The sequence below is a fragment of the Harpia harpyja genome, chromosome 1 (assembly GCF_026419915.1).
Source record: "Harpia harpyja isolate bHarHar1 chromosome 1, bHarHar1 primary haplotype, whole genome shotgun sequence".
In the NCBI taxonomy this organism is placed as follows: domain Eukaryota; kingdom Metazoa; phylum Chordata; class Aves; order Accipitriformes; family Accipitridae; genus Harpia; species Harpia harpyja.
The window spans coordinates 77,807,648-77,832,646 of NC_068940.1; the positions used below are offsets into that span (position 1 = coordinate 77,807,648).

At 39.1% G+C, this 24,999-nt stretch overlaps 1 long non-coding RNA gene across 1 annotated transcript in view; it reads right to left on the bottom strand.

Moving 5' to 3' along the window:
• The window catches only part of LOC128147923 (uncharacterized), a 124,457-nt gene that overhangs the window by 99,070 nt on the left and 388 nt on the right, over positions 1-24,999 (bottom strand). The gene's annotated exons all lie outside the window — the stretch shown is intronic.

A 24,999-nucleotide genomic window follows, 5' to 3' on the forward strand; every position in this document is an offset into this window, starting at 1 on the left:
AGTTCCTTTTGCTTTGTGTCATAAGAAGAGATAAGAGACAATCTGAATTACTATTCAACTTTTGAGTTCACTATTATTTGCAGCTTTTCTAAAGTAAACATAGCTAAGTTTTAAAACTGTCTTCAGGTTAGTTTCTCCCTGTACCATTTGTTGTCACCTCTATCTGACCTCTCCATAGTCTTTCAATATCCTTTCTGAGAGAGAGTAAGAATTACAGTATTGTTGCTGAGATCAGATTGTTGATTTACTGGTATAGCAGCATTATAATGTATTCCTTACTACTCCCCATCCTATTCTTTATTACCACAACATCTTGTTTCCATTTTCTACAACTGCTGCTTGTTAAAGCATACTCTTCATCCAGCTATACTCCAAAGCAGACAGGCCCATTTCCTGAGTTAATACAAGTAATTTGGAACCCTGTATGGCAACTCAAAAATTTATGTAACAGCTCTGGAGGCATCTAAAGAGACCTTTTCTTCCCTCTAGAACTGCAGGGAATAAATACTACTTTCAGATCTCCTACAGGCCATAAATATCAAGCCAAACATGACATCTAGAAAACAATGCAAAACACAAAGAAAATATAAGAGATGGATTTACTAGAAGTGAAATAATGCTTTGACCTATCCACTGGGCAAAAAAGTATATGAACTTTTCCTTTCATAAAATTTAGTTCATCCAGAGGTGAAGCCACATTAGGGAAAAAACAAACAGCAATTGTATTTCAGGTCTTGATGAGGAGAAAAATGTTCACGTCGGTTGGAGAAGGTAAGCAGCTGGAACTTCATGTACCACAGGTGTCAAAATGTCACCTCATTTCAGTCTGTGTTAGCTATGTAGGAATTGTTCTCTGGATCTGAATATGTTTTTTATTCATTCAGGTAACAGTCCTAAATTTACTCCTTCCTGTCTTTACTCATTTAGAAACAGCTCTTACTTACAGAACCCAAGTTAAAGCCGATAATCTTTGTATTGCAACAAATGGGATTGAAATCCCTTCCTGTTGTCCTCTACAGTACTGCGCAATACCTACAGCACAGTCATAATCCATACAAGTGAGCGTTACCCTAGCTGGCTCAGACACCAGTAATGGCATTAACATAGCAAGAGAAGAGCTCAGGCACACTCTGCAGCAAGAGCTCAGCTCTGGGCAGCTGTGACTATATTCTTACCAGTACTTAACACAACTTGGTTAAAGTAGTCAGGATTTGCCTACAGTAAGTTGGAAATAATTCCTTTCAGCAAGTGTGAAATAGATGCAGTCACTGTTGACTGAGGTAAAGCAACAGCAAAAATCAGTTCCCCCTTCAGAAATGAATGCAGCTGCCTGGGTAGCACCATTCTTAGGAAAGCTCAGCTGATCCATCTCTGGCTGCAATTAACCACATTTGGATTCTGTTTAAAAGTGAGTCAGTTATAATCACTGAATTTTTTCATCCTTTACCTGCATTTGACATCAAATTATGCTCATGCTTCTTAGAACCAAGCTGATTTCTGAAATATTTACAAACAGAAAGATTGGTCCATTTACCCCCGAAAGAATGTCATGTTCATCAGAGGAAGAAGCACATCACATGGATGTCACTGTGCTCTCATGCACAGTTTACTGTCCGAATCCAGTCAGGAGGCTGGTGTCAATCTGTGCTGCACTGGGAAACACTTGGAAAAACACAGGTTTTCCCACCATTGTGAACCCATTTCTGGCACTTTTTTTAGCTTCATCTACTCTTACTGGTTCCACTAAGGACATTTGGGACTCACAAAGTGGGGGAAGATAGCATGCTATCAAAAAAAGAGTGGTGTCCTGGCCATAGTAGTATAGCTGAAAGAAAAGTAGTAATAACATGCAGAGTAATCAGAGGCAGACTATGCTAGTGATGAGCGTCAACTGTAGGCTTTTCAAGAGCTGTTACTCAGCTACTGAATTACTGAGAGCTCTCTGCCCAGAATAATGACCCAATTCCTTATAATATCATTATATGAATGTTCAGCTCTCCCTTTGCTGTCTCAAGCAAGATGCAACAAAAAGAGAAACAAATAAAAGATTATGTAACCAGGTAACCATGTAACACAGTATTGCCATTGCTAGTAACAGGCCATAAGCTTCATACAGAATTACGAGGCCTCAGGACTGAGGCTTGTCAGGCTCGCCCTGTCTGAACTTTTCTTGACCTGCCTCCAGCTTTGTTTTACTCAGTTTAGCTGTGACAGCAATTTCTCTTATTGACCAAGCGTCTATGGCTAATTTATTTTACTTTTGTTCACCCTTGTATAGTGCAACTTTATATATTTTTATATAGAAAGCAGTAACAAGCAGTTATCCTATGCAGAATGAGGTATTTACAACTCTAACATGATGATGCAGTCTAGAGACAGACAGGCCTGGTACAACAGCAGAGTTCTTGAGCAGTGAAGACAGGATGCACTGAAGAGGGCCACAAGCACAGGCTGGCACTGGAGACCCCCTGACTATAAACAACTTACCCATGGCCTGTTAAAGAAATGCAGACCTGGAGATGGACAGAACTGGGTTTAGGGATTAACGTAGAAATAGTATCCAACATACAGAAAAGCACCATATATAGGAAATTCAGGTGTAATGGAGAACTGCAGACCAATGAAGACAGAGTAGAGGTATAAAGGCATGTTTGCAAATGTAAAAAAACATCACTCCTAATCAATCCTAGAGTAAGCAAGAAGAAACCACCAACATGAACATTATACTCCTCATGGCAAAGGACTCAAGATGCTGACAGTTCAGTGTAATACCCCACCAGTGCCACCAGCATGAAACTATCAAGCTCAGCAGCCGGAGAAGTAGCAGAGACATGAGCCTAACACTAGCAGATGGGGTAGGAACTAGGAAGAGTGTGTATAACAATTTTAACTGCCTCATTATTTTTTGTTTCTTTTTCTACTAGTGGTTCTTGAATTAGACTGTTAAATTTTCAATTATACTAACAATGAGTCTTGACTTTATGTATGGGGGGTCCTTCTTCTGTGCCTGTAAACAAGATTTTGAATGTACAATGAGCAGAAATGAAGAACACTTCTGTATTGTGCTAAGAATGAAAAAACACCTCTCTGGGAGTACTCTGTTTTCCAGCAATAGTTGAATATACACAGATTAGCCCAGCTGGCTAATTTAATCACAAACACAGATGATATGAATACTCTCAATTAAGATGAGCTATGATAGCAGTACATAAAAAGTAGTGATACAGGCAGAAGGTAGGTTAGAAACTTCTGTGTACATTTTGATAGAACTCAACAACACGGAAGGATTCAGCGATATCAAAGCATATTATGCTTAAGTCTGGCCACTAACATGATTGCATATTGTACATAATTAACCTCTAACATTCATTGCCATGATAGATTGTAGCAGCCAATTGCTTATTAGAATTCAGAGAAAGTATTGGATGTTTATTTAAAGCAATGAGTACATCTCAGGAAGGATAAAATGGACTGAAAACAAAGACACTATATTCCTTCTGCCAAATACCAGATTCTCATCTGAAACAAAAAGGCATAAAGCCCCTGACTTCCATCAGGGGGTGATCTGTTACAGGCATAACGACTCATATGCTGCAGGGCACCAAACTATCTCTAGTGGAGGTTAAGGAGAATCTCCATCTCTGATAATATTACTCTATTATTATTGCCTGTCTGATTGCCTCGTCCTCACTGGCAACTGTTCGAGACTATTCTAAACTATAGAGACCACTCATATGATTCAGTATAGCAATGACTAGAAATCCAAATAATATCCTGAAGAGCTAGAAAAATTCCTATGTTTTTGATTGTTAAGACCTCTGTTGATCAGTGACACCCAGTGCATAGGTTCCCGTACTACAGAAGCTCCATCACAGAAAAGCAGTCATTCCTCTTCCCAACTTGGAGTTACCACATAACATATTGTCCTTCTCCTAATGAACAACTGCCTCAGGAAAAATAACAATTTAACACATAATTGTTGACAGGAAAAGACATTTAAAGAAGGTGATGGAGAGAGCCAGATCTATAAAATCTTTACTTGAGCCATAAATAATAAAGCCTACATTTTAGTTTTTATGTAACTGTTTGATGAATGTAGAATTACCTTATTAAAAACATAACCCCTTCATACAATTATTACTACATAGTTACCTAGATGTCCTGAATTCTTTTAGGGTTCATTCAAACTATACCTAATAACAAGGAGAGGAGGGGCACGCAGAGGCAATATCCCTTCTGACACTAGCTAGAAGCATCAGTAAGTATGTAAGCAAGGCATAGATGACAGAAATAAGTTCATATACATCTGCTAATGTGTCGAATTCAGGTTGTCAGAGACACTGAGCAAAATTATTCATATCCTGTAATTAAACCAGATGTCCTATATATAAAAATGTGGTCAAAGGTAAAGTACCTGTAAAAACAGGTAGAAAACCTGTTCTTAGCTATATAACTGTTGTCTGGTAAAATGTTGGATATTAACCTAGTAGAAGGTGCCCTCTAACACAGGGAAACAAGAATTTCTTTTTCCTAATATTTCTCTGGGCAAAATATGCCTCAACTTTCAGGAGTCATCTACCTGTTTTTCCAGATATAAAATTTCCACCCATGATGTTTCAATGCCAGGAATTTGGATCCAGAGATAATCCAATGCTATTTCTGGAAAAAAAGGGAATAAGGATGTCAAGTTTCTGAAGCTGGATTTGACAGTACTGAGAAACAGGAAGCATGCTTCCACTGATTGCTACTTGATTTCATAACAAGAATAATTAAAAGACCACACACAGAGCCTTTTCCCGGCACGTAGAAAAACATGGCAGTTTGCCGTAATCCTCTTTCAATTATGGGTGAATATTTTTGTCTTTGAGTTGCTGACAAGTGAGCAACTGTAAAGCAAAGCTTTCTGTAACCTCTTGGTCTAATTTCAGCACAGCTCAAAGGCAGACACTTAACCAAGCACTTGGGAACCTAAAATGCTATTTGTGTGCCCAGGAGAGCAGCTCAGGAAACCTTTCCTAACTTGTTTAGACACTCAAGACACCTTAGAAATCTAAAGTTTCAGGCTTTTACAGTGCATGAGTAGGAGCAAACAATGGTCTTTCAACAGGATGAGGGTAAGCTTGTTTGCCTGTCATTTTGCAAGACTCTAGCTTTAGCCTCCGTGCTTGGTCAAGCACTTTGGCACCAAGGTGGAGATGGCATTACTAGCATTCTCCTGCAGCTCATGTTGGTCCTCTCTCAGCTACCACAGCTGCTTCCTCTGCCACCTCCCTGCATTTCCCACTGCTCACTCAAATCTTCTATTTATAACAGAACAAGGGATATAATTTGTATTGAGTATTAGGATAAGCCAGTTTTGTGCCCAAGTAACATCAATAATCCAAAAATCCTGAGTTAAAACCATCATCTTCTATTTGTTCAGAACCTGAAATTTGCACAGGGGTACTGAATTCATCCCCAGCTGTTTACAGAACTGGCAACAAAGCTAATTAAGGTTCTCCACATAGAAAAGAAGGCAGAATCTGCCACTTAGCTCTCCAGGCTTCATTTCTAAAACTCTGCCTTCCCTCCACAAGGAGCAATTTGAGTAAGTGGTTTCTCTGTAGGCAGTCTTCAATGGCCTTGTCAGGAAGCAAAAAGCAAAACAAACAAATGAAACAAACAATACAATGAGAAATAATGGCTAATAAACAGGGAAGTGCAGCAATCCAATCCTATTGTATTTTCTATTCTTATACACTGCGGACCAAATCCAGAAATTATGTGAATCAGTTAAGACTGAAATTGGTCTTACTTCTTGTTGTCAAAATGTCTCTCAGTGCATTGGAGAGGCAATTGGGGGGCAGTGGGGGTGAGCTATCTAGTTGAATATTCAACTCCCAGTAATAGAAAGAGTGAAGGTCCTATTTTTACATAGGTGGCTTTTCTACACGCAACATTCTAAAACATTGTTAAAAAAAACCCTATATAGGCACATACATATATACACACATGTATGTTCATGTAGACATATATATACACATATATGCACACACATGTAGACATTACAATGCATTTGTTTTAAAAGCCAGATTATTGCTTTACTGTCCCTAATCACTGCAATACCTTACACAGACAATCTGCATATAGTGCAGGAGGAAATACATGATGTTGAACCATTAGCATACCAGCAGTGGCATTGTTTTTTCAATGCACACATGTTTTATCAAGAAAAGCAGTAAAAGTAAGGGGTACCCCACATTTTTTCCAGCCTGCAGTTAAATCATTCGCCCATGGTGTGGTCAGCTGTCACAGTATAACCAGATTTAGGGTACTGAGGCTTTGCTCATAGGACTATCTAAAAGTAAAATAATGTAACATTCCCAGCATTTGCCCTAACAAATGGGATGAAGAGTTTTGGTTTATGTCTTCTGCTTCCATAATTGTGAACAATCAATTTACTTCAGCAGAGGAATGGAAAAAAATGGCAGAGAACAAGTGGTGTGTACCACCACCACCTTTTGGGGTATGCATGTCAGCATCAGTTCTGGGGTCAGATTCTTGCCAGTGCAGTTCTACTTGCATGCCATTACTGCTTTGCCTTCCTCTTGTAGTCTCACATACTGTGCAATGCTAGTTTTGATTTTTTTTTATTATTATTTGGATTATTTATTTTATAATGCCCATTCCTACCTCCTTAGTAAGAACAAAGCATTCAAGCAATAAGAACATTGTATCTCTTACCATTGTAACTCTAATGGTTTTGGCAATTCCTTTCTTGGTGAAGGCTTGGCAAGCATTAAACAAGTCTGGCCTCACTAGTGAATAAAATGTTTCACTTTTTCTTCCTGAGCTTGGTCTGTCCTGGGAAGAAGAATGGAGCTCGTTTTAGGTACTGCTGAGAGAAAACTAAAGATTGCTTTTGTACCGTTTGATTTCTGCTTTGTTTTGAATCTTGTTGCTCAGCGCTTCAAGCCACCCAGAAGCTGAGCTTGTCCTACTAACCCCCAACGGGAAGTGCCTCACTAGCACCACACACACCACCCAGCATCACCTGGGCAAGGGTTTTATAAAGCACAATCACAGCAAAAGGGAACAGCTGGGAACTTCACTGTTCTCATGGTTTTCCACAGGTGGTCACTGAGTCAAGTGCTCCCACAGAGTCTTTCCCATTTCATGTAGCTAGTAGGTAGGTTTGGTGCTCTGAATGGTAACCACAATCCTCTCAAAACTTGACAACCTTTTAAACTTCTGCTGCAGCACAATGTCCTGTCATTGGATTACCTTTGACTTTGGAGGAAAATAACCCATCATTAGATGATCTATGCTTTTGCAAATTCAGCTAGATTTAACAATGGCAAGTTAGATGTTGAATAATAGGGGCAAAACATGAGGATTTTTTCCTGTAGGAAGAACAAATATGAGACTGTCTCCTCTAGAAATCTATCTGTATAAAAGTACCACACTTATTTTATCTTACTTTACAATGACACTTCCCATACTATGATAATGTTCTCAGACTACCGTAACAGTATTGGGAACATTTCCGCTGGTCAAAAAATTGTGAGATCTTAGTATCTCTGTAATGGCTTTTCACACCAAACATCATGTATGTCAGCAGAATACAGCCTGTTCTTAATGAAACTAGTTCTTCAAGAGGGAGGTGAAATTTGGGGCCAGGTTCCTTATACTTTGGTGGAGGTTTTTTGAGGGGCTAGGGGTTCTTTTTTCATAATTCTTCCCTAGTAACCAGTTATAAGTCTATCCTTATGTACATTTTATTAGTCAGAATCAGTCTTGCTGAATTATTAGTGAATTCTTGTGCTGAATTGACTCAGGAAGGGAAGGATTATTTTTAAATATCTCTTTAAATACTTCCAAAAACTATGCATCATTTGTCTGACTGACTGTTGTGTGGATGTTTTTTTACTCTTTCATAGTCACAATTTGGGAAAAGAGATGTTGATCACTACTAATGAGAGCAGTGTGACAGGCAGATAGGTCTTACTCTTTAGTGCCCTTTTTCTAATCTCAGACTACAAATTGCCCAGCCAGGTCAGCTATTGAATAGCATGCATTCATTCAATGACTTCTAATTGCTTTTCTACTTCTACTTGTTTTTCTAAGTATCATTTGAAGTATTCAGTCATAATAATTTCACTAGCTTCTCATTAGTTAAACCACAGTCACTTTTGCTTTAAAATTAACCTAAGATGTGTGGGAGGGAGAGAGAGACAGGTCAAATTACTTTCCCATAACTTTTTTTTTAAAAGTTTTGTTTAAAATTTCAGCCAGCAAAGAAACCTGAACCCAAAGGTTTCTAATCACAGTTTTATTGAAGTCAAGGAACTAAAGTTATCACTTCAATAAGTGTTTCCTCTCATGCATGCAAAGACTTAATTGACTTTGTCCCAAATTTGTAACCTAATGTAGGATTCTCCTGTTAGCTTCATTTCAGTCTTCCTATACCTGGGTGCTTCTCATAAACCTTATGCATGTATAGTTAGTAGTGAGGAACATTTCTTAGATCTGAAGGGTAAGAGGTATATATTGGCCATTAAGGCAAATTTTTCATACCAATGTAATATCACATATATATATACTTATTTAGGCTTCTACATAAAATTGGCTTAAATTTTGATACTGTTTAACATCCATGACTCCACTTACGTTGGAAAGATTGTCAGAAAAATCATGCTACTTTTATTGAGAGACCATATGTCAATGAATTTATTCAAGGCCCCTACACAACAGATATAGGATTTGTTACACTTTAACCACCAAACATTAAAACAATACTACAGTTGTTAGAGACTGTTATAGTCATTAAAGGACTTCATTGACAGAAGATCAAAGAAAACCACAGCTGTAATCCTTCCTGCAGAACCTCACCCAGAGGCCAGGTGCAAGGGAGTCCACCTCAGTCTCTGACCCTCTGTTAATTAGAGTTTCCCAAAATCAGGCCATAGAAAACAAGGGTTATCTGTGTCTCTGCTGATATTTCCTTTTTCCTACCTGTGTTTTTCTAAATCATAGCTTTGCTGGATACTTAAGACAGGTTATTTTCCCAATTTCAGCTTGGCTTACCTTCATTTTGGTCAGGAAATACTAGTTCCATTTCCAAAGAAATAAAGCTTAAGAGAGAAAGTCACACTATGCCCTATAGGCCTCATATAAAGAAGTTGAGATAGTAGCCCTGCCTTTTTTTGTACCACTCCCATTACAGCCAGAAAACCACCACATACCACCAGCTGGTGAAAAACTTTCAGGGCTATTGAAGTTTGCAGTCTGTCTCACAGAATTTCAACCAAGTTCTTTCACAAAACAGGTTTGGGTTTTTTTTGTTTTCCTTTGTAATGGAAAATATGCTAAACTAAATAATGCAGAACTTCCTAAATCCACTAGAAATGTTATCGTTAAAAAGTAGAGATTATTGATTAATTATTAGTTGAGAAGTCCACGCTATGAAAAGACACACCATAGTTATAGGGACACTAAAAATGTTCTGGATTCTTCATCATTTGAAGCAATTAAACCAAGGTACTCTCTAGGATAGTGTCCTGGTTTCAGCTGGGAGAGAGTTAATTGTCTTCCTAGTAGCTGGTATAGTGCTATGTTTTTGAGCTAGGTATGAGAAGAATGTTGGCAACACACTGATGTTTTCAGTTGTTGCTAAGTAATGTTTAGTCTAAAGTCAAGGATTTTTCAGCTTCTCATGCCCAGCCAGCAAGCAGGTTGGAGGGGCAGAAGAAGTTGGGAGGGGACACAGCCAGGGCAGCTGAACCAAAGTGGCCAGCGGGGTATTCCATACCATGTGATGTCACATCTAGTATATAAACTGGGGGGAGTGGAGGTGGGGGGAACGCCACTCGGGGACTAACTGGGTGTTGATCGGTTGGTGGTGAGCAGTTGCACTGTGCATCATTTGTATATTCCAATCCTTTTATTATTACTGTTGTCATTTTATTAGTGTTATCATTATTAGTTTCTTCTTTTCTGTTCTATTAAAGCGTTCTTATCTCAACCCACAAGTTTTACTTCTTTTCCCGATTTTCTCTCCCATCGCACTGGGTGGGGGAGGGGAAGTGAGTGAGCAGCTGCGTGTTGCTTAGTTGCTGGCTGGGGTTAAACCATGACAGATAGCAAACAAACCCAGTCTAGCTCATGAACTTAAAAGAAGATTCTACTGAGTTCATAATGTCAATTAAAAAACTTGTAATTGCAAAACACTTTTTGTTTTTTTCTAATAGTGTCTCTGCTGCCTTTCATTGGTTAGTTTTTGGATGAAGACTGAATTATGTGTGTCTTTAAAGGAACTGTCACACTCAAACGCTTATCAACATCCTAAATAAAATTATTTCCCTTTTGAATTAGGAAAACTGGAACCATTTTGAGACTGGTATAAGCAAACATTGGGGGGGGGGGGTGCTGTTAATTCACCTACAAATTGCACTGAATTTTTTTTTAATCCCTCACAATTCCAACTTCCTGGGATGATATGAGCTAATAAAAACAGGAACTGTTATCTTTTCACTTTCTATTTATTGTTAATAATAATACCTCATTCTTACATATAAAACTGCCAATCAGAATGTACACTGAAATAACACATTCCATTAAAATAATACATGTATAAAATCAGAATCTTCAGAATATATAATTTACATTTTCTTCAAATCACTGGGAAGTTGGCTGTTGTTATTTTTGTAAATGGGGTAGAATTTCATGATCATTTTCCACTTGCTTTCAATCCAAACACAGCTTATTATATGTGGGAATGCTAAGCCTTTTGAGATTTACACACTTTTATCATGTTACACAGGCATACCCCTATTATGAACTTTTATAACCATCCAGTCTGTAAAAGTAGTTTTTTGTCAAAAAAGCTAGATTCCTAATAAACCTGCCTTAACGTTTCAAAAATTCCAAGGCAGAGAATATAGAGTGATCAACTTCTTATAAGGATTTTGTCTTTAATTCTGTGGGAGAAGCAGCCTGCTGTTTTAATGAATAACCACTAAATGATTGCTATGCTAGTGGATATTGATTTCAGCAGGGGCTACTTGTCTCCTAGGCTGACATTTAATATCTGTTAAAGGGATTAGCCTGCTGAGTGACTTCAGCAAAAGCATTACATTAGGACTGCAGCCAAACTTGTTGGGATTAGTAATTTTCCTTGAAAATATCTTTCAATCAGCACTGTGAAAAAACAAAAGCAAGGCAAAGTTTTGATTTGGCAAAATTAGAATGAATGGCAGTAGATTATAGAAGAGTGAGGAAGCCTCAGCAGTTAACTCTGAGAGTTTTCTACACTGCACATAATATACGAGGTAAGAGATCACCTAACAGAAAGCATCCTGCCCCAATAGCATTGAAAATACACTCTGCACTGCCATGTCACTTGCTATGACTGTGTCAGTGTAGCTGCATAAACTCTCCTATTCACATTAGGGATAAGAGCTGCCTTGTCCTGTAAGAAGCAAATAACATGGGTTCACAACGCAGTACAACACATGCTTTTACTTTCCTCTGTTTAAATCAATGGAGCAACTCCAGTTTACACCAGTTTGTTCATGCTTCTATTACATTTGAATTGTGAATCCAATCTTAACCGGAATTTCTTCCCGGAATTTAGAAGTTTTTCTTCAGCCTCACTTTCATTTTTTTCCTCCACTCTGGCTACTAACAAGCTGCATGACATGTTCACGTATCTAAAACTAAAACTGAGAGTTTTGTAAGAGTTCTCATAAAGGCTATCTAGTTTTCATGGAATTCTTAATTTCTTTTCTGTGCTTTGATGCAGTCAAAATCAACCAACTCCTTGTAATGAAGAAGTTGGCAGCAGCTTTTCAACTGAGGCATTCCTGCATCTAGAACTGGATTTCTCCACCTTCAGAGTCTGATTCCTAGCATTTCTTACTATCTGCCACAAAACAGAGACTATCACAGTAAATTTCCCTGTTGTCATCTTAGAACAGAGACAGTAAAGGAGAAAGAGATGTTATGGTCTGATCTTCTAACATTTGTGTTCATCATGGAATATGAATGTTTGAATCATTGAATCATTGAATCATTTCGGTTGGAAAAGACCTTCAAGATCATCAAGTCCAACCATTAACCATGCCCCCTAAACCATGCCCTGGAGTACCCTATCCACTTGCTTTTTGAATACCTCCAGGGATGGTGACTCAACCACTTCCCTGGGCAGCCCATTCCAATGTTTGACAACCCTCTCAGTAAAGAAATTTTTCCTAATATCTAACCTAAATCTCCCTTGCCTCAACTTGAGGCCATTTCCTCTTGTCCTATCTCCAGACACCTGACAGAAGAGACCAACACCCACCTCACTACAACCCCCTTTCAGGTAGTTGTAGAGAGCGATAAGGTCTCCCCTCAGCCTCCTCTTTTCTAGACTGAACAACCCCAGTTCCCTCAGCCGCTCCTCATAAGACTTGTGCTCAAGGCCCCTCACCAACTTGGTTGCCCTTCTCTGGACACGCTCAAGCAGCTCAACGTCTTTCCTGTAGTGAGGGGCCCAAAACTGAACACAGTACTCGAGGTGCGGCCTCACCAGTGCCGAGTACAGGGGAACAACCACCTCCCTGTTCCTGCTGGCCACACTGTTCCTGATACAGGCCAGGATGCGATTGGCCTTCTTGGCCACCTGGGCACACTGCTGACTCATATTCAGCTGGCTGTCAACCAGCACCCCCAGGTCTTTCTCTGCTGGGCAGCTTTCCAGCCACTCTTCCCCAAGCCTGTAGCGCTGCATGGGGTTGCCGTGACAGAAGTGCAGGACCCGGCACTTGGCCGTGTTAAACTTCATACAATTGGCCTCAGCCCATCGATCCAGCCTGTCCAGATCTCTTTGTAGAGCCTCCCTACCCTCAAGCAGATCGACCCTGCCTCCCAACTTGGTGTCGTCTGCAAACTTGCTGAAGGTGCACTCAATCCCCTCATCCAAATCATCAATAAAGATATTAAACAGAACAGGGCCCAACACCGAGCCCTGGGGAACACCACTCGTGACCCGCCGCCAGCTGGATTTCACCCCATTCACCACGACCCTCTGGGCTCGTCCATCCAGCCAGTTTTTCACCCAGTGAATAGTGCACTTATCCAGGCCACAAGATGCCAGCTTCTCCAGGAGTATGCCATGAGAGACAGTATCAAAGGCCTTGCTGAAGTCTAGGAAAATAACATCGACAGCCTTTCCCTCATCCACTAGGCGGGTCACCTGGTCATAGAAGGAGATCAGGTTGGTCAAACAGGACCTGCCTTTCGTAAACCCATGCTGACTGGGCCTGATCCCCCTCTTATCCTGGAGCTGCCATGTGAGTGCTCTCAAGACAAACCGTTCCATAATCTTTCCCGGTACCGAGGTCAGGCTGACAGGCCTGTAGTTCCCCGGATCCTCCCTCTGACCCTTCTTATAAATGGGAGTCACATTGGCAAGCCTCCAGTCCTCTGGGACCTCCCCTGTTGACCAGGAACGCTGATAGATGATGGAGAGTGGCTTGGCAAGGACCTCAGCCAGTTCCCTCAGTACTCTTGGATGGATCCCATCAGGTCCCATAGATTTGTGAGTGTCCAGATGGCGTAACAGGTCCCTAACTAATTCCTCCTGGATTAAGGGGGGTATGTTATGCTCTTCATCCTTACCTTCCAGCTCATGAGGTGGAGTACCCTGAGGATGACTGGACTCACTATTAAAGACTGAGGCAAAGAAGGCATTAAGTACCTCGGCCTTTTCCTCATCACTGGTTGCTACGTTCCCTTCTGTATCCATTAAAGGATAGATATTCTCCTTGGGATTCCTTTTGCTTTGACAGGAATCCTAAATCCAGAACACCATGAGATAGCCCAGTACCAAGGTACCTTACAATAAAAGGTTAAAAGAGTTATCTGAAAGATAAGAAACCATGTTTAACACCACTTTTCCTAGTTTGGTAGAAGAGGAAGTATACAGGTCTTCCAAATTCGAGGCAAATGACTGAAACATAACTGTTATGTTTTAGGAGAGAAAGACACCACAACTCAACTCTCTCTTTTCATTTCTTTTGTGAGAAAGATTCAATGACTAACCAGAGCTGCGAACTTTAGTGATGACTGTAATAGGACTTGCTTGTTTTGAGGGGTTTTTCATTTGCTTTACATTTTGTTCTCTAATTCTGTCTCTCTTCCCTAAAGGAGTGACTGGGTGAGATGGAGTGGTCTGGGATGGGGGTCAGGAACTTCTACAATTCCTATCTGCTCGAGGTGATATAGGTTATAAAGGTGGGCCGGATAGGAGAGTCACAACAAGGACTTGGGAACTGGGTGCAGACAGCCTCAGAGAAGACATGGAAACCAGAAGGTATGGTGCAGTTTGCTGCCCCTCAGAAAGCTATTGAGCTGGCTGGAAACAAGGACCTTCCTGAAAGGTCCTATGGTGGGTAAAAAGCTGTTTATAGACCTTTATCACTGTTCTTTCCCTGAGCTACTTTGAGTTTTCAACTTTAAAAGGCTCTGTTGCTAGTTTTCTTTGAATTAAAATTGGCTTTTTGAGTTAAGATATCTAATATTCTTCAAAAGTCTCCTAGGAGCATACTATCATGTGAAGATCTAGGCAGATCCACTTTAAAGCTGGGCTCACCTTGGGTGTCTGGTGAGAACCAGGTTAAGTAACTTTCTACCTAACCTTACCCATAACTGACCTAATACCTGCTATTATCTATGTTTTCCCATGCACTTCATGAATATAAGCTTGACAACTAATTTAGAAATTAGGTTTCAAACTAAGAGGCAGGAAGCCTAAAAAGTTAATTCTTGCTATTCTGAGACTAAGGCCCTGCAAGGATTCAACACAGGGTCTTAAAAACAGAACACTCAAGCCTTATTGTCTATGTTTCCAGTAAGTCTGTATAAGCATCAACATAACAACTTTTTCCCTAAAGCTGGCTTATTCATTGCTGTGCATTTGTGCAAAACTCATATTTAGATTATGTTCATGCTTCCACTTGGCTAGTAGCATTTTGACTCACTTTGCACTAGCATAGATGATGACAAAATAGCAAGCAGTGACAATCATCTCAATAGATAGGTTTCCTAGGAAACTGAAATTGTCTGAGCTTTTCCTGTTTCAAATTTAAAATAAAATATTAAAAACAGTAAATGGTTGTATGACTTTTTCCTTCTTTTATTCCCATGGTGGTTCTAATGGGATCCTTACGACAATTCTTTCTTATCATTGAAGTCCTTGCCAGATATCTAGATGAATGTCCTCTCAACGTTACTATGTATTGTAATAATCTACTGACATTCTGTTCCAGATTAACAGGCAAATGGGAAAGGAAATAATACCTTTTATACAGAAATACATATAACAAGAAGATTTGTTTTCTATCAAATTTTAAGAGGTGAACTTCTGGGAATTTTGTCATAAAATATTGCCAGAAAGTCTGGGTTTTGTTTAGAACAACTAAAATGTATATGTAAAAACCCAGAGGAATACTGCAGGTGAAACGGTAAATTCCATTTCTGGGACATGCTGTTTCTGATTTTAACTTCATTTCACTAACAACAGTTGAAGAAGTTCTTAATGAGCTTGACATAAATACATTTTACTGAGTTAGAGCAGCAAATCAGAGGTAAATGGTTTTTAAACTAACGTACCACAAAAGACCACATCCTAAATTGAATTGAACTATTAATGGCCATGATATCTTTTAGTATAACTCCACTGAAACAAAGATACAGAGTGGTGAGGTTTTGTTTGGGTTTTTTTTCCATGTATTTTAGGACCAGAAAGCATTGCTACAACTCTCATGTCTGAGCTCTAAGATGAGCACATAGAGCCTTACTGCAGCACCAAGTTCAGTTTGAAGTTGATTGTATCCTTTAGAAAAACACCCAGCCTTGATGTAAAGTGTGCGATAATGGAAAACCCACATCAACAACCTAATGATTTCTTACCTAAACTTTTAAAAATATGAGCCCTTTTCTGTATTTGTCTAACTAGCTCTAAACCACATCTTGCTGCACTGCTATATTTATATATTGCTAGATTAAAATGTCAACAATTATCTACTTCCAGAAACTCGATCCTGTGCTAACTCTCCTCAAGTCATCACTTATAGATGACTTGGAAAAAAATGAGTAATATTCATTTTCCTAGGCCTCTCAGAGCGGCTGTGGCTCATCAGGTAACGACCCTGGACCACCCTTACTGTTCCTTCAAGAGCTGTTCCTGGTTTGGAGAAAGGGGTGTTCTCACACAGGAAGGTAGGGCAGAACTGGCCATATTCTGTGCATGAGGCCAGACTCCATCCTGTGCAAGGACTAGTTCAGAGTTATGTTTCCCTGGCAAAAAAACAGGTGGTGTGAGTTATTAATCACTGTGCTGTGAAGTGATCACAAATGTGACACGGTTAACTCATTTTCATATGCTCTCTTCAGCCTTTTCTCTCTTCCTTCTTGTTCTTTTAGTTCTTGTATATGATAAAAATGTTTTTTACAACAGATAAGGAAAAAGATATTCTTTCATTCATATATCATGAGTAGGAGGTAGGTGAGAAAAGGCAGATCATTTCTCAGGCACTTTAGATCATTAAATGGCAAATAAAATGTTCATCTGAATCTTAACAGTGGATAAGCCAGCTGAAACAAATAATGAACCTATATTCTCTGTAGAATCTACATATTAGTCATTGTGCCTGAATTTTACTGAATATTCCAGATTAATTTTTTGCTGGTTTAAAATATAATTGCAAAGAGAGTTAAAACAAAGAGTATCTAACTAATAAATCTGCACAATGTACAAGGGAGAAAGAAACTGAGTGTAAGAATGGATGACAACAGGAGAAGCACTTGGACACTTACCAGAAACAGTGTTCAATGTCATCTTAACATGTTTTTCTACAACCTACTTCTCTGCTGAAGTACACTGCTCTTACAAGGTTTCTTCTGTGCAGTTCTTCCTAGCACTAGGATTTTAATCCAAAACCTATTAAATTCAGTGGTAGTCTATACATTCACTTCACTGAATCCCAGATCAGACCTTATGTGAGCAGAAAGCAGAGAAAAAAGCGTCTAAATTTCTTGTAATGCTTGCATTATAAAAGCATTTCAATCTGTAGTACAAAGACACCCCAAAGAGCCAGATATGATTTGCAGTTTCTAATTACATGCTGTAGGAGAGCTCTACATCTCATTTTTTATATTTGTGTAATCTTCTCCTGAGAGCAGTTCCCAACATGAACAACACTGCCCTATTTTCATAACACTTCAGAAATGTGCTGGGCTATTGCCCCTTCCACCTCTCTGTCCTCAGGGCACTGTTCAGCTTAAATTGTACTACTGAGAGTGATTTGGCCCTGAGCACTATGTTAACAATATATTAGCTAAGATCCACATGTTATAACTCAAGCATGGTGATTCTCTATCCTGCAATCCCACTATGCCCCTGGGCTTGCAGCTAAGCACTTTGCCATCACAAGCACTCCTTCCATTAGCTATGGAGCTTGGGGTGCTTTGGTGATTTTTTTTTTCTCTTTTCTGATGGTATGCGGCTTTGTCTTGTTGTTTTTTTCTCTTCCATTTCTGGCATCCTTCAGCTATGGAAAGATACAGATTTGTTTACGTGCAGTAAGGCTGCTGCTTTCAATGAATAACTTGCAGTACAGAAAAAATATGAAGGTCACAGAGTACTCCATTAGTGAAGCTTTCTTCAGTCAGCTGCCGCACAGATGTAATATTACCAGTGTCACTTTTTATGTTTTTCCTCAGAGTTTGTGCACTTTGAAAACTACCATAACTTTCTCTTATACTTGATCTTGCTCAGATAGGAAGCTGGAATCCAGGAAGAATGCACACCAACATGAACAATGGTTTGGTTACACATTCCCAGTATTTTTTACCAGAGGCTCTCAGCATGTTTTGCAAACATTAATTAATTACTCATTCTGTGAGGTGCACAGATGTTATGGTCTACATTATATAGCTGAGGAAACTGAGGTTCACCAAATATCAAGCCCTAGCATTTGCAGAGGCTGGGTACCCACTGGTCCCAACAGATCGGAATTATGAGCATTCAGTAGCTGCAAATACCTTCCCGCAAGGCTACCCATAAAAAGAACTACAGATCTGGAAACAACTCAGGAGTGCCAGTTTGCAGCCCCTACACTCATTGCCTTTCCCACAATTAAAAGAAAATTAAATGGATGGAGACAAACAGCATGAACAGGATCAGACATCTTCAGTTACTGACCATGGCCAAGTCAATTACAGTCAATAGGTTTTTTAACATGGACTACTTAATGCTTATCATCATAGACTGTAATGCCTTTCTATTATCAAGAAGAAACATCAAGAAACTGACATTCATGATTCAAGAAAATAGAAAAGAAAAATTTAAACCTGTCTAGTTAAAAAAAAAAAAAGAAAAAAAAAGTTTTTCCAAACTCTCTCTGACAATATTCTATGTTGGTGGCAAAATACTCAAAGTTCTGCAACTAATGATATTTCAGCATAAGGGAATTTCAAGCATAGTTCCTCCTTTTTAAGGCTAGACAATTCTACTTTGGTCTTAGTTTCTTAACTGCTTCAAGAAACAGGTAAACTCAGAGCAAAATCCTCCCTCGCTGCCCAAGCATTTGGATGTGAGATGCCTTAGCCTTTTCTGTAGGAAGAGGTATATGCTTGGAATAAGGCCTGGGTTTTTTGCCATTCACCCAGCAGAAGAACCCTTTCTATGTGCAGCCATAGATATTGGGGCTCACAGCATCTTTTTACACCACTCATTTACACTGTGTGGTGATTTTGCCCAGATTTTCAAGCACAGCACACTGAAGATACCAAGTAAGCCCAGGGAGAAAAAGAGGAAGGGGATTTGGTCTTTGTGCATACTTCTTAGATCTGATGGCGAAGGATTTTTTTGATTCTCATCTGATCAGGTGGTTCCAGTTTTTGAATAAAAATTCTATTCCCCTTTCATCTGGCAGCAATACACCAGGAAAGAAAATATCCATTGCAGAAGTACTGGCATATGTAATTTCTGCAAACCCTGGTTCTACTCCCTGCCACTGGGCTAGAAATGTAAAAAGACAGTAAACTTGATTTTAATATAGATGCTGATATGATTATTAGGGATGTATGGTGTTTGAAATCTGAAGCCTTTATAGTATGTAAGGTTTCATAATACATATGGTTTAAATACATTTTCCCACTTTCACTGTTTCTACCATAGTCATGTAAAATTGTCTCCTTACACAGTTGGAGTTTTTATTAGGCACTCTTTTCCTTCCACATTACCCCTTCTTCCCTGGCACTGTTTAAAACTATTATAATAAATTAAGAACATCGTTAATAGTTTCTGCAGCACATTTTTTCCCCTCAGCAGGAAGGTATGTGATTTTAACAGGGGATGTGCTGTAGTAACCTTTCCCAGCTCAGGGCGGGGGGAGAGTCGAGGAAGGAATGAGAGGGTTGTGCGGAATGGAGGCTTTTATTAAAAGCCAAATACTATTCATCCATTCATTTCTCCAACCTGATATTTGTAACTAAATGCAGCTAGAATATGGATGTTATCTGTCTGCATGTGTGAATTTAAATGAATTCTTATGCCATGGAGAACATTAGTTTAATTTTCAACTTTAATTTAAAGCCCAGAAATCCCTCGAGCTGTTCATTTTGGTCTCTGTTTTATGAACTCTTCACGCTAGACAGCATGATATCTATGTCTTGCACAGCACTGAACACACTATCAGCTTTAAGCAAATAATAAATAACAATAACACTTAATTGTACGTACAATAAAAACACAGTTTTCCTGACTTTAAGGTGTGCCTGGCAAAATTTCAAAAGTGTGGAAGTTCTGTCTGAATAAATATGTTGAGTCAAAACAAAACTCCAGGCACTTACTTTTAAGCAAATCCATCTCCCCAGAATTTTTCAGACTGTGAAATCCAGACTTCAGGATTTAGTAGCTGGTTGTATGTGATTTATTTCCAAGTTTTCAGTGTCTCAGTTCAGCCAGTTACTAAGAGAATACCAGAGCTGACGTCAGTGTTAAAAGAACATTTTCTACCATGTTTTTAACATGAAAAAGTGTTGAATCTTGGGAATATGTACTTTGTTGTTAGCTGCTTCTATTGAAAGTCCATGGAAAGAGAATTGTAAAAAAAAAAAAAAAAAAAAAAAAACCAACCAGGAAAACGTCAAACCTAAACAAACCCTAACAACCAGACTTTGCTTTTTTTTCCTTAGTCTCTGATTCAGAGACAGTAGCTGGAACTGCTCTCTGGAGAATAAACACACAAATGCAACTAGAAAAATTGGGAAAAAAAGACTGTCTGCATGAGCTTGACCTCCTTTGTTCCAAGTCTTTTGTAAGTGTATGTGTTGAATACATGATTTTTAACATGTATTATAGTTCCAAACTTTTGTTTTCCCTGGTTGTGAAGCTGTCTTCAAAGATCCCAAACATCTGCTATTATCTTAACAGAGAGATAATATTGGCATTGTTATGGAAGAACAGGTATTTCCTGCTGAACCCTGTGCCAAAACTCAAGAATAATTCTGAACTTTAAATCCAGGTTTTTTTCCAAAAACTTTTAAATCATGGTTATCATGACCACCTCATACTCCTTTTCTAAGCCCACAAAGGTTCACTTGCCACAGCCTCTAGGCACTGAAAACCTTCTCTTTTTTATGATTAACAATCTAATGGCTGACATAACCTTATTTCATAAAATTCCCTGCTCCCTTCTGACAGGCACTAACCTAGCATCCAATCAAGCATTCCTCCTGATGTCTCCACTGAACCACTCCCACCATCTTCATTATATTCTAATGGGACTCCAACCTAACACATATGCCCTCAAAAAATATTTTAAATTCTACATTGCCTGTTAGTGACGAACAGACTTTTTGGAATCTCATTTGTTAAAAGACATTAATAGAAGAGCTAGCCTTTCCCCTATGAATTAGTTATTATCCTTAACCTTACTTCTTACTCGGATTATTTTATTGATGAAAAATTGTAACATATATTTTTCCTCTGCTGATTCAGTTTGTGGTCCATGTGGAATGTTCTGGATAAGATACTATTTTTAATTTTAGAAATATAGCAACAAAATACAGTTAACTGAAGCTGACAAATATCTTAATTAAAAGCTACAGACAGAAAGGGAACTACAGAAAACAATTATAGGTTGTTACTGCCGCAGTTCATTGTCCAAATCATTTTAAATAGTCAGCATGAGCTATAACTAAAATAAAATTGCAAAATTGCATTTTACTTAACAGCGAGTTCAAACAATGGCACAAAAACTAAATACTGTCCAGAATTAATTTTTATGGGATATGGATAACTAATTCAGCAAAGCTCCTTTGAAAATCCCAGCCTGAGCTATGTTAATTTACACTTGAACAAGCGAAAGGAATGTGTATGCTGGTGCAAAGGTTAATTAAGAGATGATTTTACATCCCAGATAAATGTTATTTGTTCTGAACTGTATTGAATGGGTAGTACTAATATATGACACCCCAATTTTGTCCTGCACTGGGGATCAAAGCAAAAACAAAATGTGGTTGTAGTCATGCACTCAGCCATCAGGACTCCTCTCCACAGGACTCACTTTCACCCACTCACTTTATACCTCAAGTTATAACCCCTCCAAACACATTACAAAATCTGCTCTGGTAAGTCTTTCACTTGCTTTTTAAAGTAAGACATTTCTATTTTACTTTGCTCTTAGAGTAATACGTTTTTCTTGGATACATACCCCTGCCACCCATGTCATCAGTTCACAATTTTCCACCACTCTAATCTACAACAGCGCCTCTGCTAAACTCTTCTAAATTGAATTCCTAGCATTTCACCCAAAGGAAGCTTCTCTTTAACAAAGCAATACTGATATCTTTACAACATATGCAAATCTTTAAGAACATATGCAAGCAAATGCACTAAATGCCACTTGTTTCTGGTTACTTCGGTCACAGCATTTTAGAACTCCCAACAAAGCATCTGAGTAGCAAATGCTGTTTACAAGACTGAAATCACCAGTAAACCCAAGAGAGACAAAAGACTTTTGCAAAACCAACATTTAATCACTACCTTAGAAAAAAAATCCATGTTGCCCTTCAGAGACCCATGGCAGGAGAGCAGGGGTAGAGTAACCAATTGGTAACTTTTTGCTGGTGTTACATATATGATGGGCGCTTCCAATGTTTCTCCTTAGCTCCAACTAGTACACAGAAAAGAGCAGAAGATCCTTGACATGGCAGAGGTTGCCTAGCAGAGACTCGGTTGACTCAAGGGGTTTCAGGATCACAAGACAATTCTGGCACCTGCAGTGGCAAAACCCCTGAACCCAAATCATGTAATCAGTGAGAAAGATACCCTCAGGAATCCTTAAGGCAACCATACTGGCTATTCTAATAATATTAGTGAGTACAGAACATAAGACAAGTAACACAAAAACAGAGTCTAAATCCTTGCTGACTCATTAGTGTGTTAAATTATGTCAGGCACGGACAAGTTGTTCCTAAATCTGTGGGGAAATTGGTGCAAGGAGTTGGGGCGGAGGGGAGAGAGAGAAAACTTATACCTGTTCCAAGAGAAAGAACAAGACAAAAACCCAGAAAACCTGCATATGTCTGAGGCCAGACTATTGTTTTAAGTAGTTGTGCGTGGTAGGATCATATTGTTCCTCACTAACCCAAGTGATATGAATCAGAATGAACAGTGAAAATCACAGCTCCTTCTTCACGTGCTCAGTGTCTGCTGACGGCTGTTGGGACCCCTGCCTTTCCTTGTGAAGTGCCTCTGCTTACACCAAGCAGGAGAGACTGGAAGGACTGCAACCTGCACAAAGGAAAAAACTCTTTCCTCCTTTTTCCTCTGCATAGCTGTGCATAACCAAAAGGCAGAAAACAGCACTTGAATAAATGATTTTATTATGCAGGATACAAGAATAGGAAAGGGCTGAGTAAACACATGCAAAGAATAAAATTCCAAAGCTTGGTGTCATTAAGAGGCCCAGACTCCCCACTTCATGTGTCTGTATATCATTTCCTTTTCTACAGAGGCTAAAGTCAGTACCGTGACTGTCAATATAGGAAACTGGAGCAGTCAGATTACTGGGCAATTGTTTACAGCAGCAGAGCTTTGTCACAGAGGCAGTGGACTTCATGGAAGAAAGCTCCCAGCACTTTTAAGAGTTTGCCAGTTGGCTAACATTGCAACATCAAGTTCATAGAGCTCTGATTATTTTTTAATAGGAGCTGTATTTACATGCAGAAAGAAGGAAGGTTTTTAGAGTGCAGGATAAAGGTGTGTTTATTTTGTGCCTGATTTCTACCATACAAAGGACTTTGTGTTACTTGCGTAGTCATACAATAGTGTGGAAGGTAATAGAAAACTCCTGAATAGAAGGAAAGAGAATGGCATTGGAACAGGAAGACGATCAACGGTTCAAGTGAAACACAAAGGAAGCACTGTGAAGGCCTGGTCCGTAACCTTGACAAAGTTTTACATCATCTATATTTGATTCAGCTTCATGATTTATCTATCCTCTGAAATGAAATAGCTTCAGTAATGTTACTTTGAAAAAGGAAGTATATAAGAAAGGGGAAGGGTGGCTTCCAAACTCAGTGGTAAGATATGCCTTTTCTTTTGTCTTTCATTAATACACAGTGTGCAGTCTACAAAGACATTGAATGTGCCTCTGGGTTTCTCGTTCTGAAGAGAGAAATGTGATCACACAAGACTTGTCCATTGAGCCTGTTAAAGCTGGTTTAAAACCATCTAGATATTAGGACACAAGTTCACTTTCAAAATTGCAGGCCCCCAATACAAGCTCAATCCAACAGAATGCTCTGGCTGCATCTAATAAAGTTTTTTTGTATATGTACAGTGCACTGATAATAGACACAGCTTTATACTGTGGCACCACTTCCTCTGTACACACATTGACTGAAACCACAGCTAGTAAGCCAGAAGAGAGGAAGGTGAGCTGTGTGATGGAAAGCAAAAATAAGTTCAGTTAAAAATCTCTTTTATGATTTTTCTATCACACAGAGATTGCTACGGTTCCTGCTTTTGCACTTTCTAAAATACTTGATTAACTTCTAATTATTCATTTGCTGGACTCTGAAGATTAATGCTAAAAAAAAAAAATCTCACTTTTAACAAATTAGCACTTGCTTTCCCCATGAGCTTCTAGAGAGAGTGTGAGGAGAGAGGACATAAGTGCTACAGGGTGCCCAGCAGAAAGGTTGGCACTGTGTGCACAGGGGATCTATGATTTCCAGCCTGTTGGAGTCTGACATTTCTGCTAGAATTACGGTTTTCTGAATAGAAATCTGGCAGTCAATTTGGCAGTGAATGGGAGATAGAAAAGTTGGTTCTGGGCCAAAATCAACTTCTAGATAAATTAAACATGCTGTGTAACACAGTCTGGGGATTTTGTTCAATCTATTGTAAATACAAACACTTACAGAGTTCCTCAGATCTGGGATTTCAAAAGCAACTGGCCAACTCCAGTTAAAGAGATGAGACAGAAGCCTTGCTTTCTTGGTTCAACAAGAGCAATTGCTTGGTAGTGCTGCAAACAAGACTTGCATCTCACTGCCTGTTGTGTGAATCCTGACCCTCACTCTTTACTGCCATTTTCCAGAAGGAGGAGAAACCTTTGTCCTGTAGCTCTTTCAGATTTAAAGTCACTGCAGGAGCAATAAGGAGATCTGCTCTTTCATTTGTCTTGTTCATGGAAAAGTACCGTTTTCTTTGACTTATGTCTATGGGTGACTGTGAGTTTTGCTTTGTGCTTCAGTGAATATCTAGCCTGAATCTGTCTCATCTGCTGAGTACTTCAAGCTTAAAGTAAACCCCTGGCAGGCCATGTTGTGTGGGACTCCTGTGTTCAGTCTGCAGAATCAAATCTTTCTTGTTAAGACAAGATTTGTTGAAAAATCAGACCTTGTAATGCTTGTACTTTTCCACTATCAAGAGATAATAGCACGCAAATGCTAGCATGT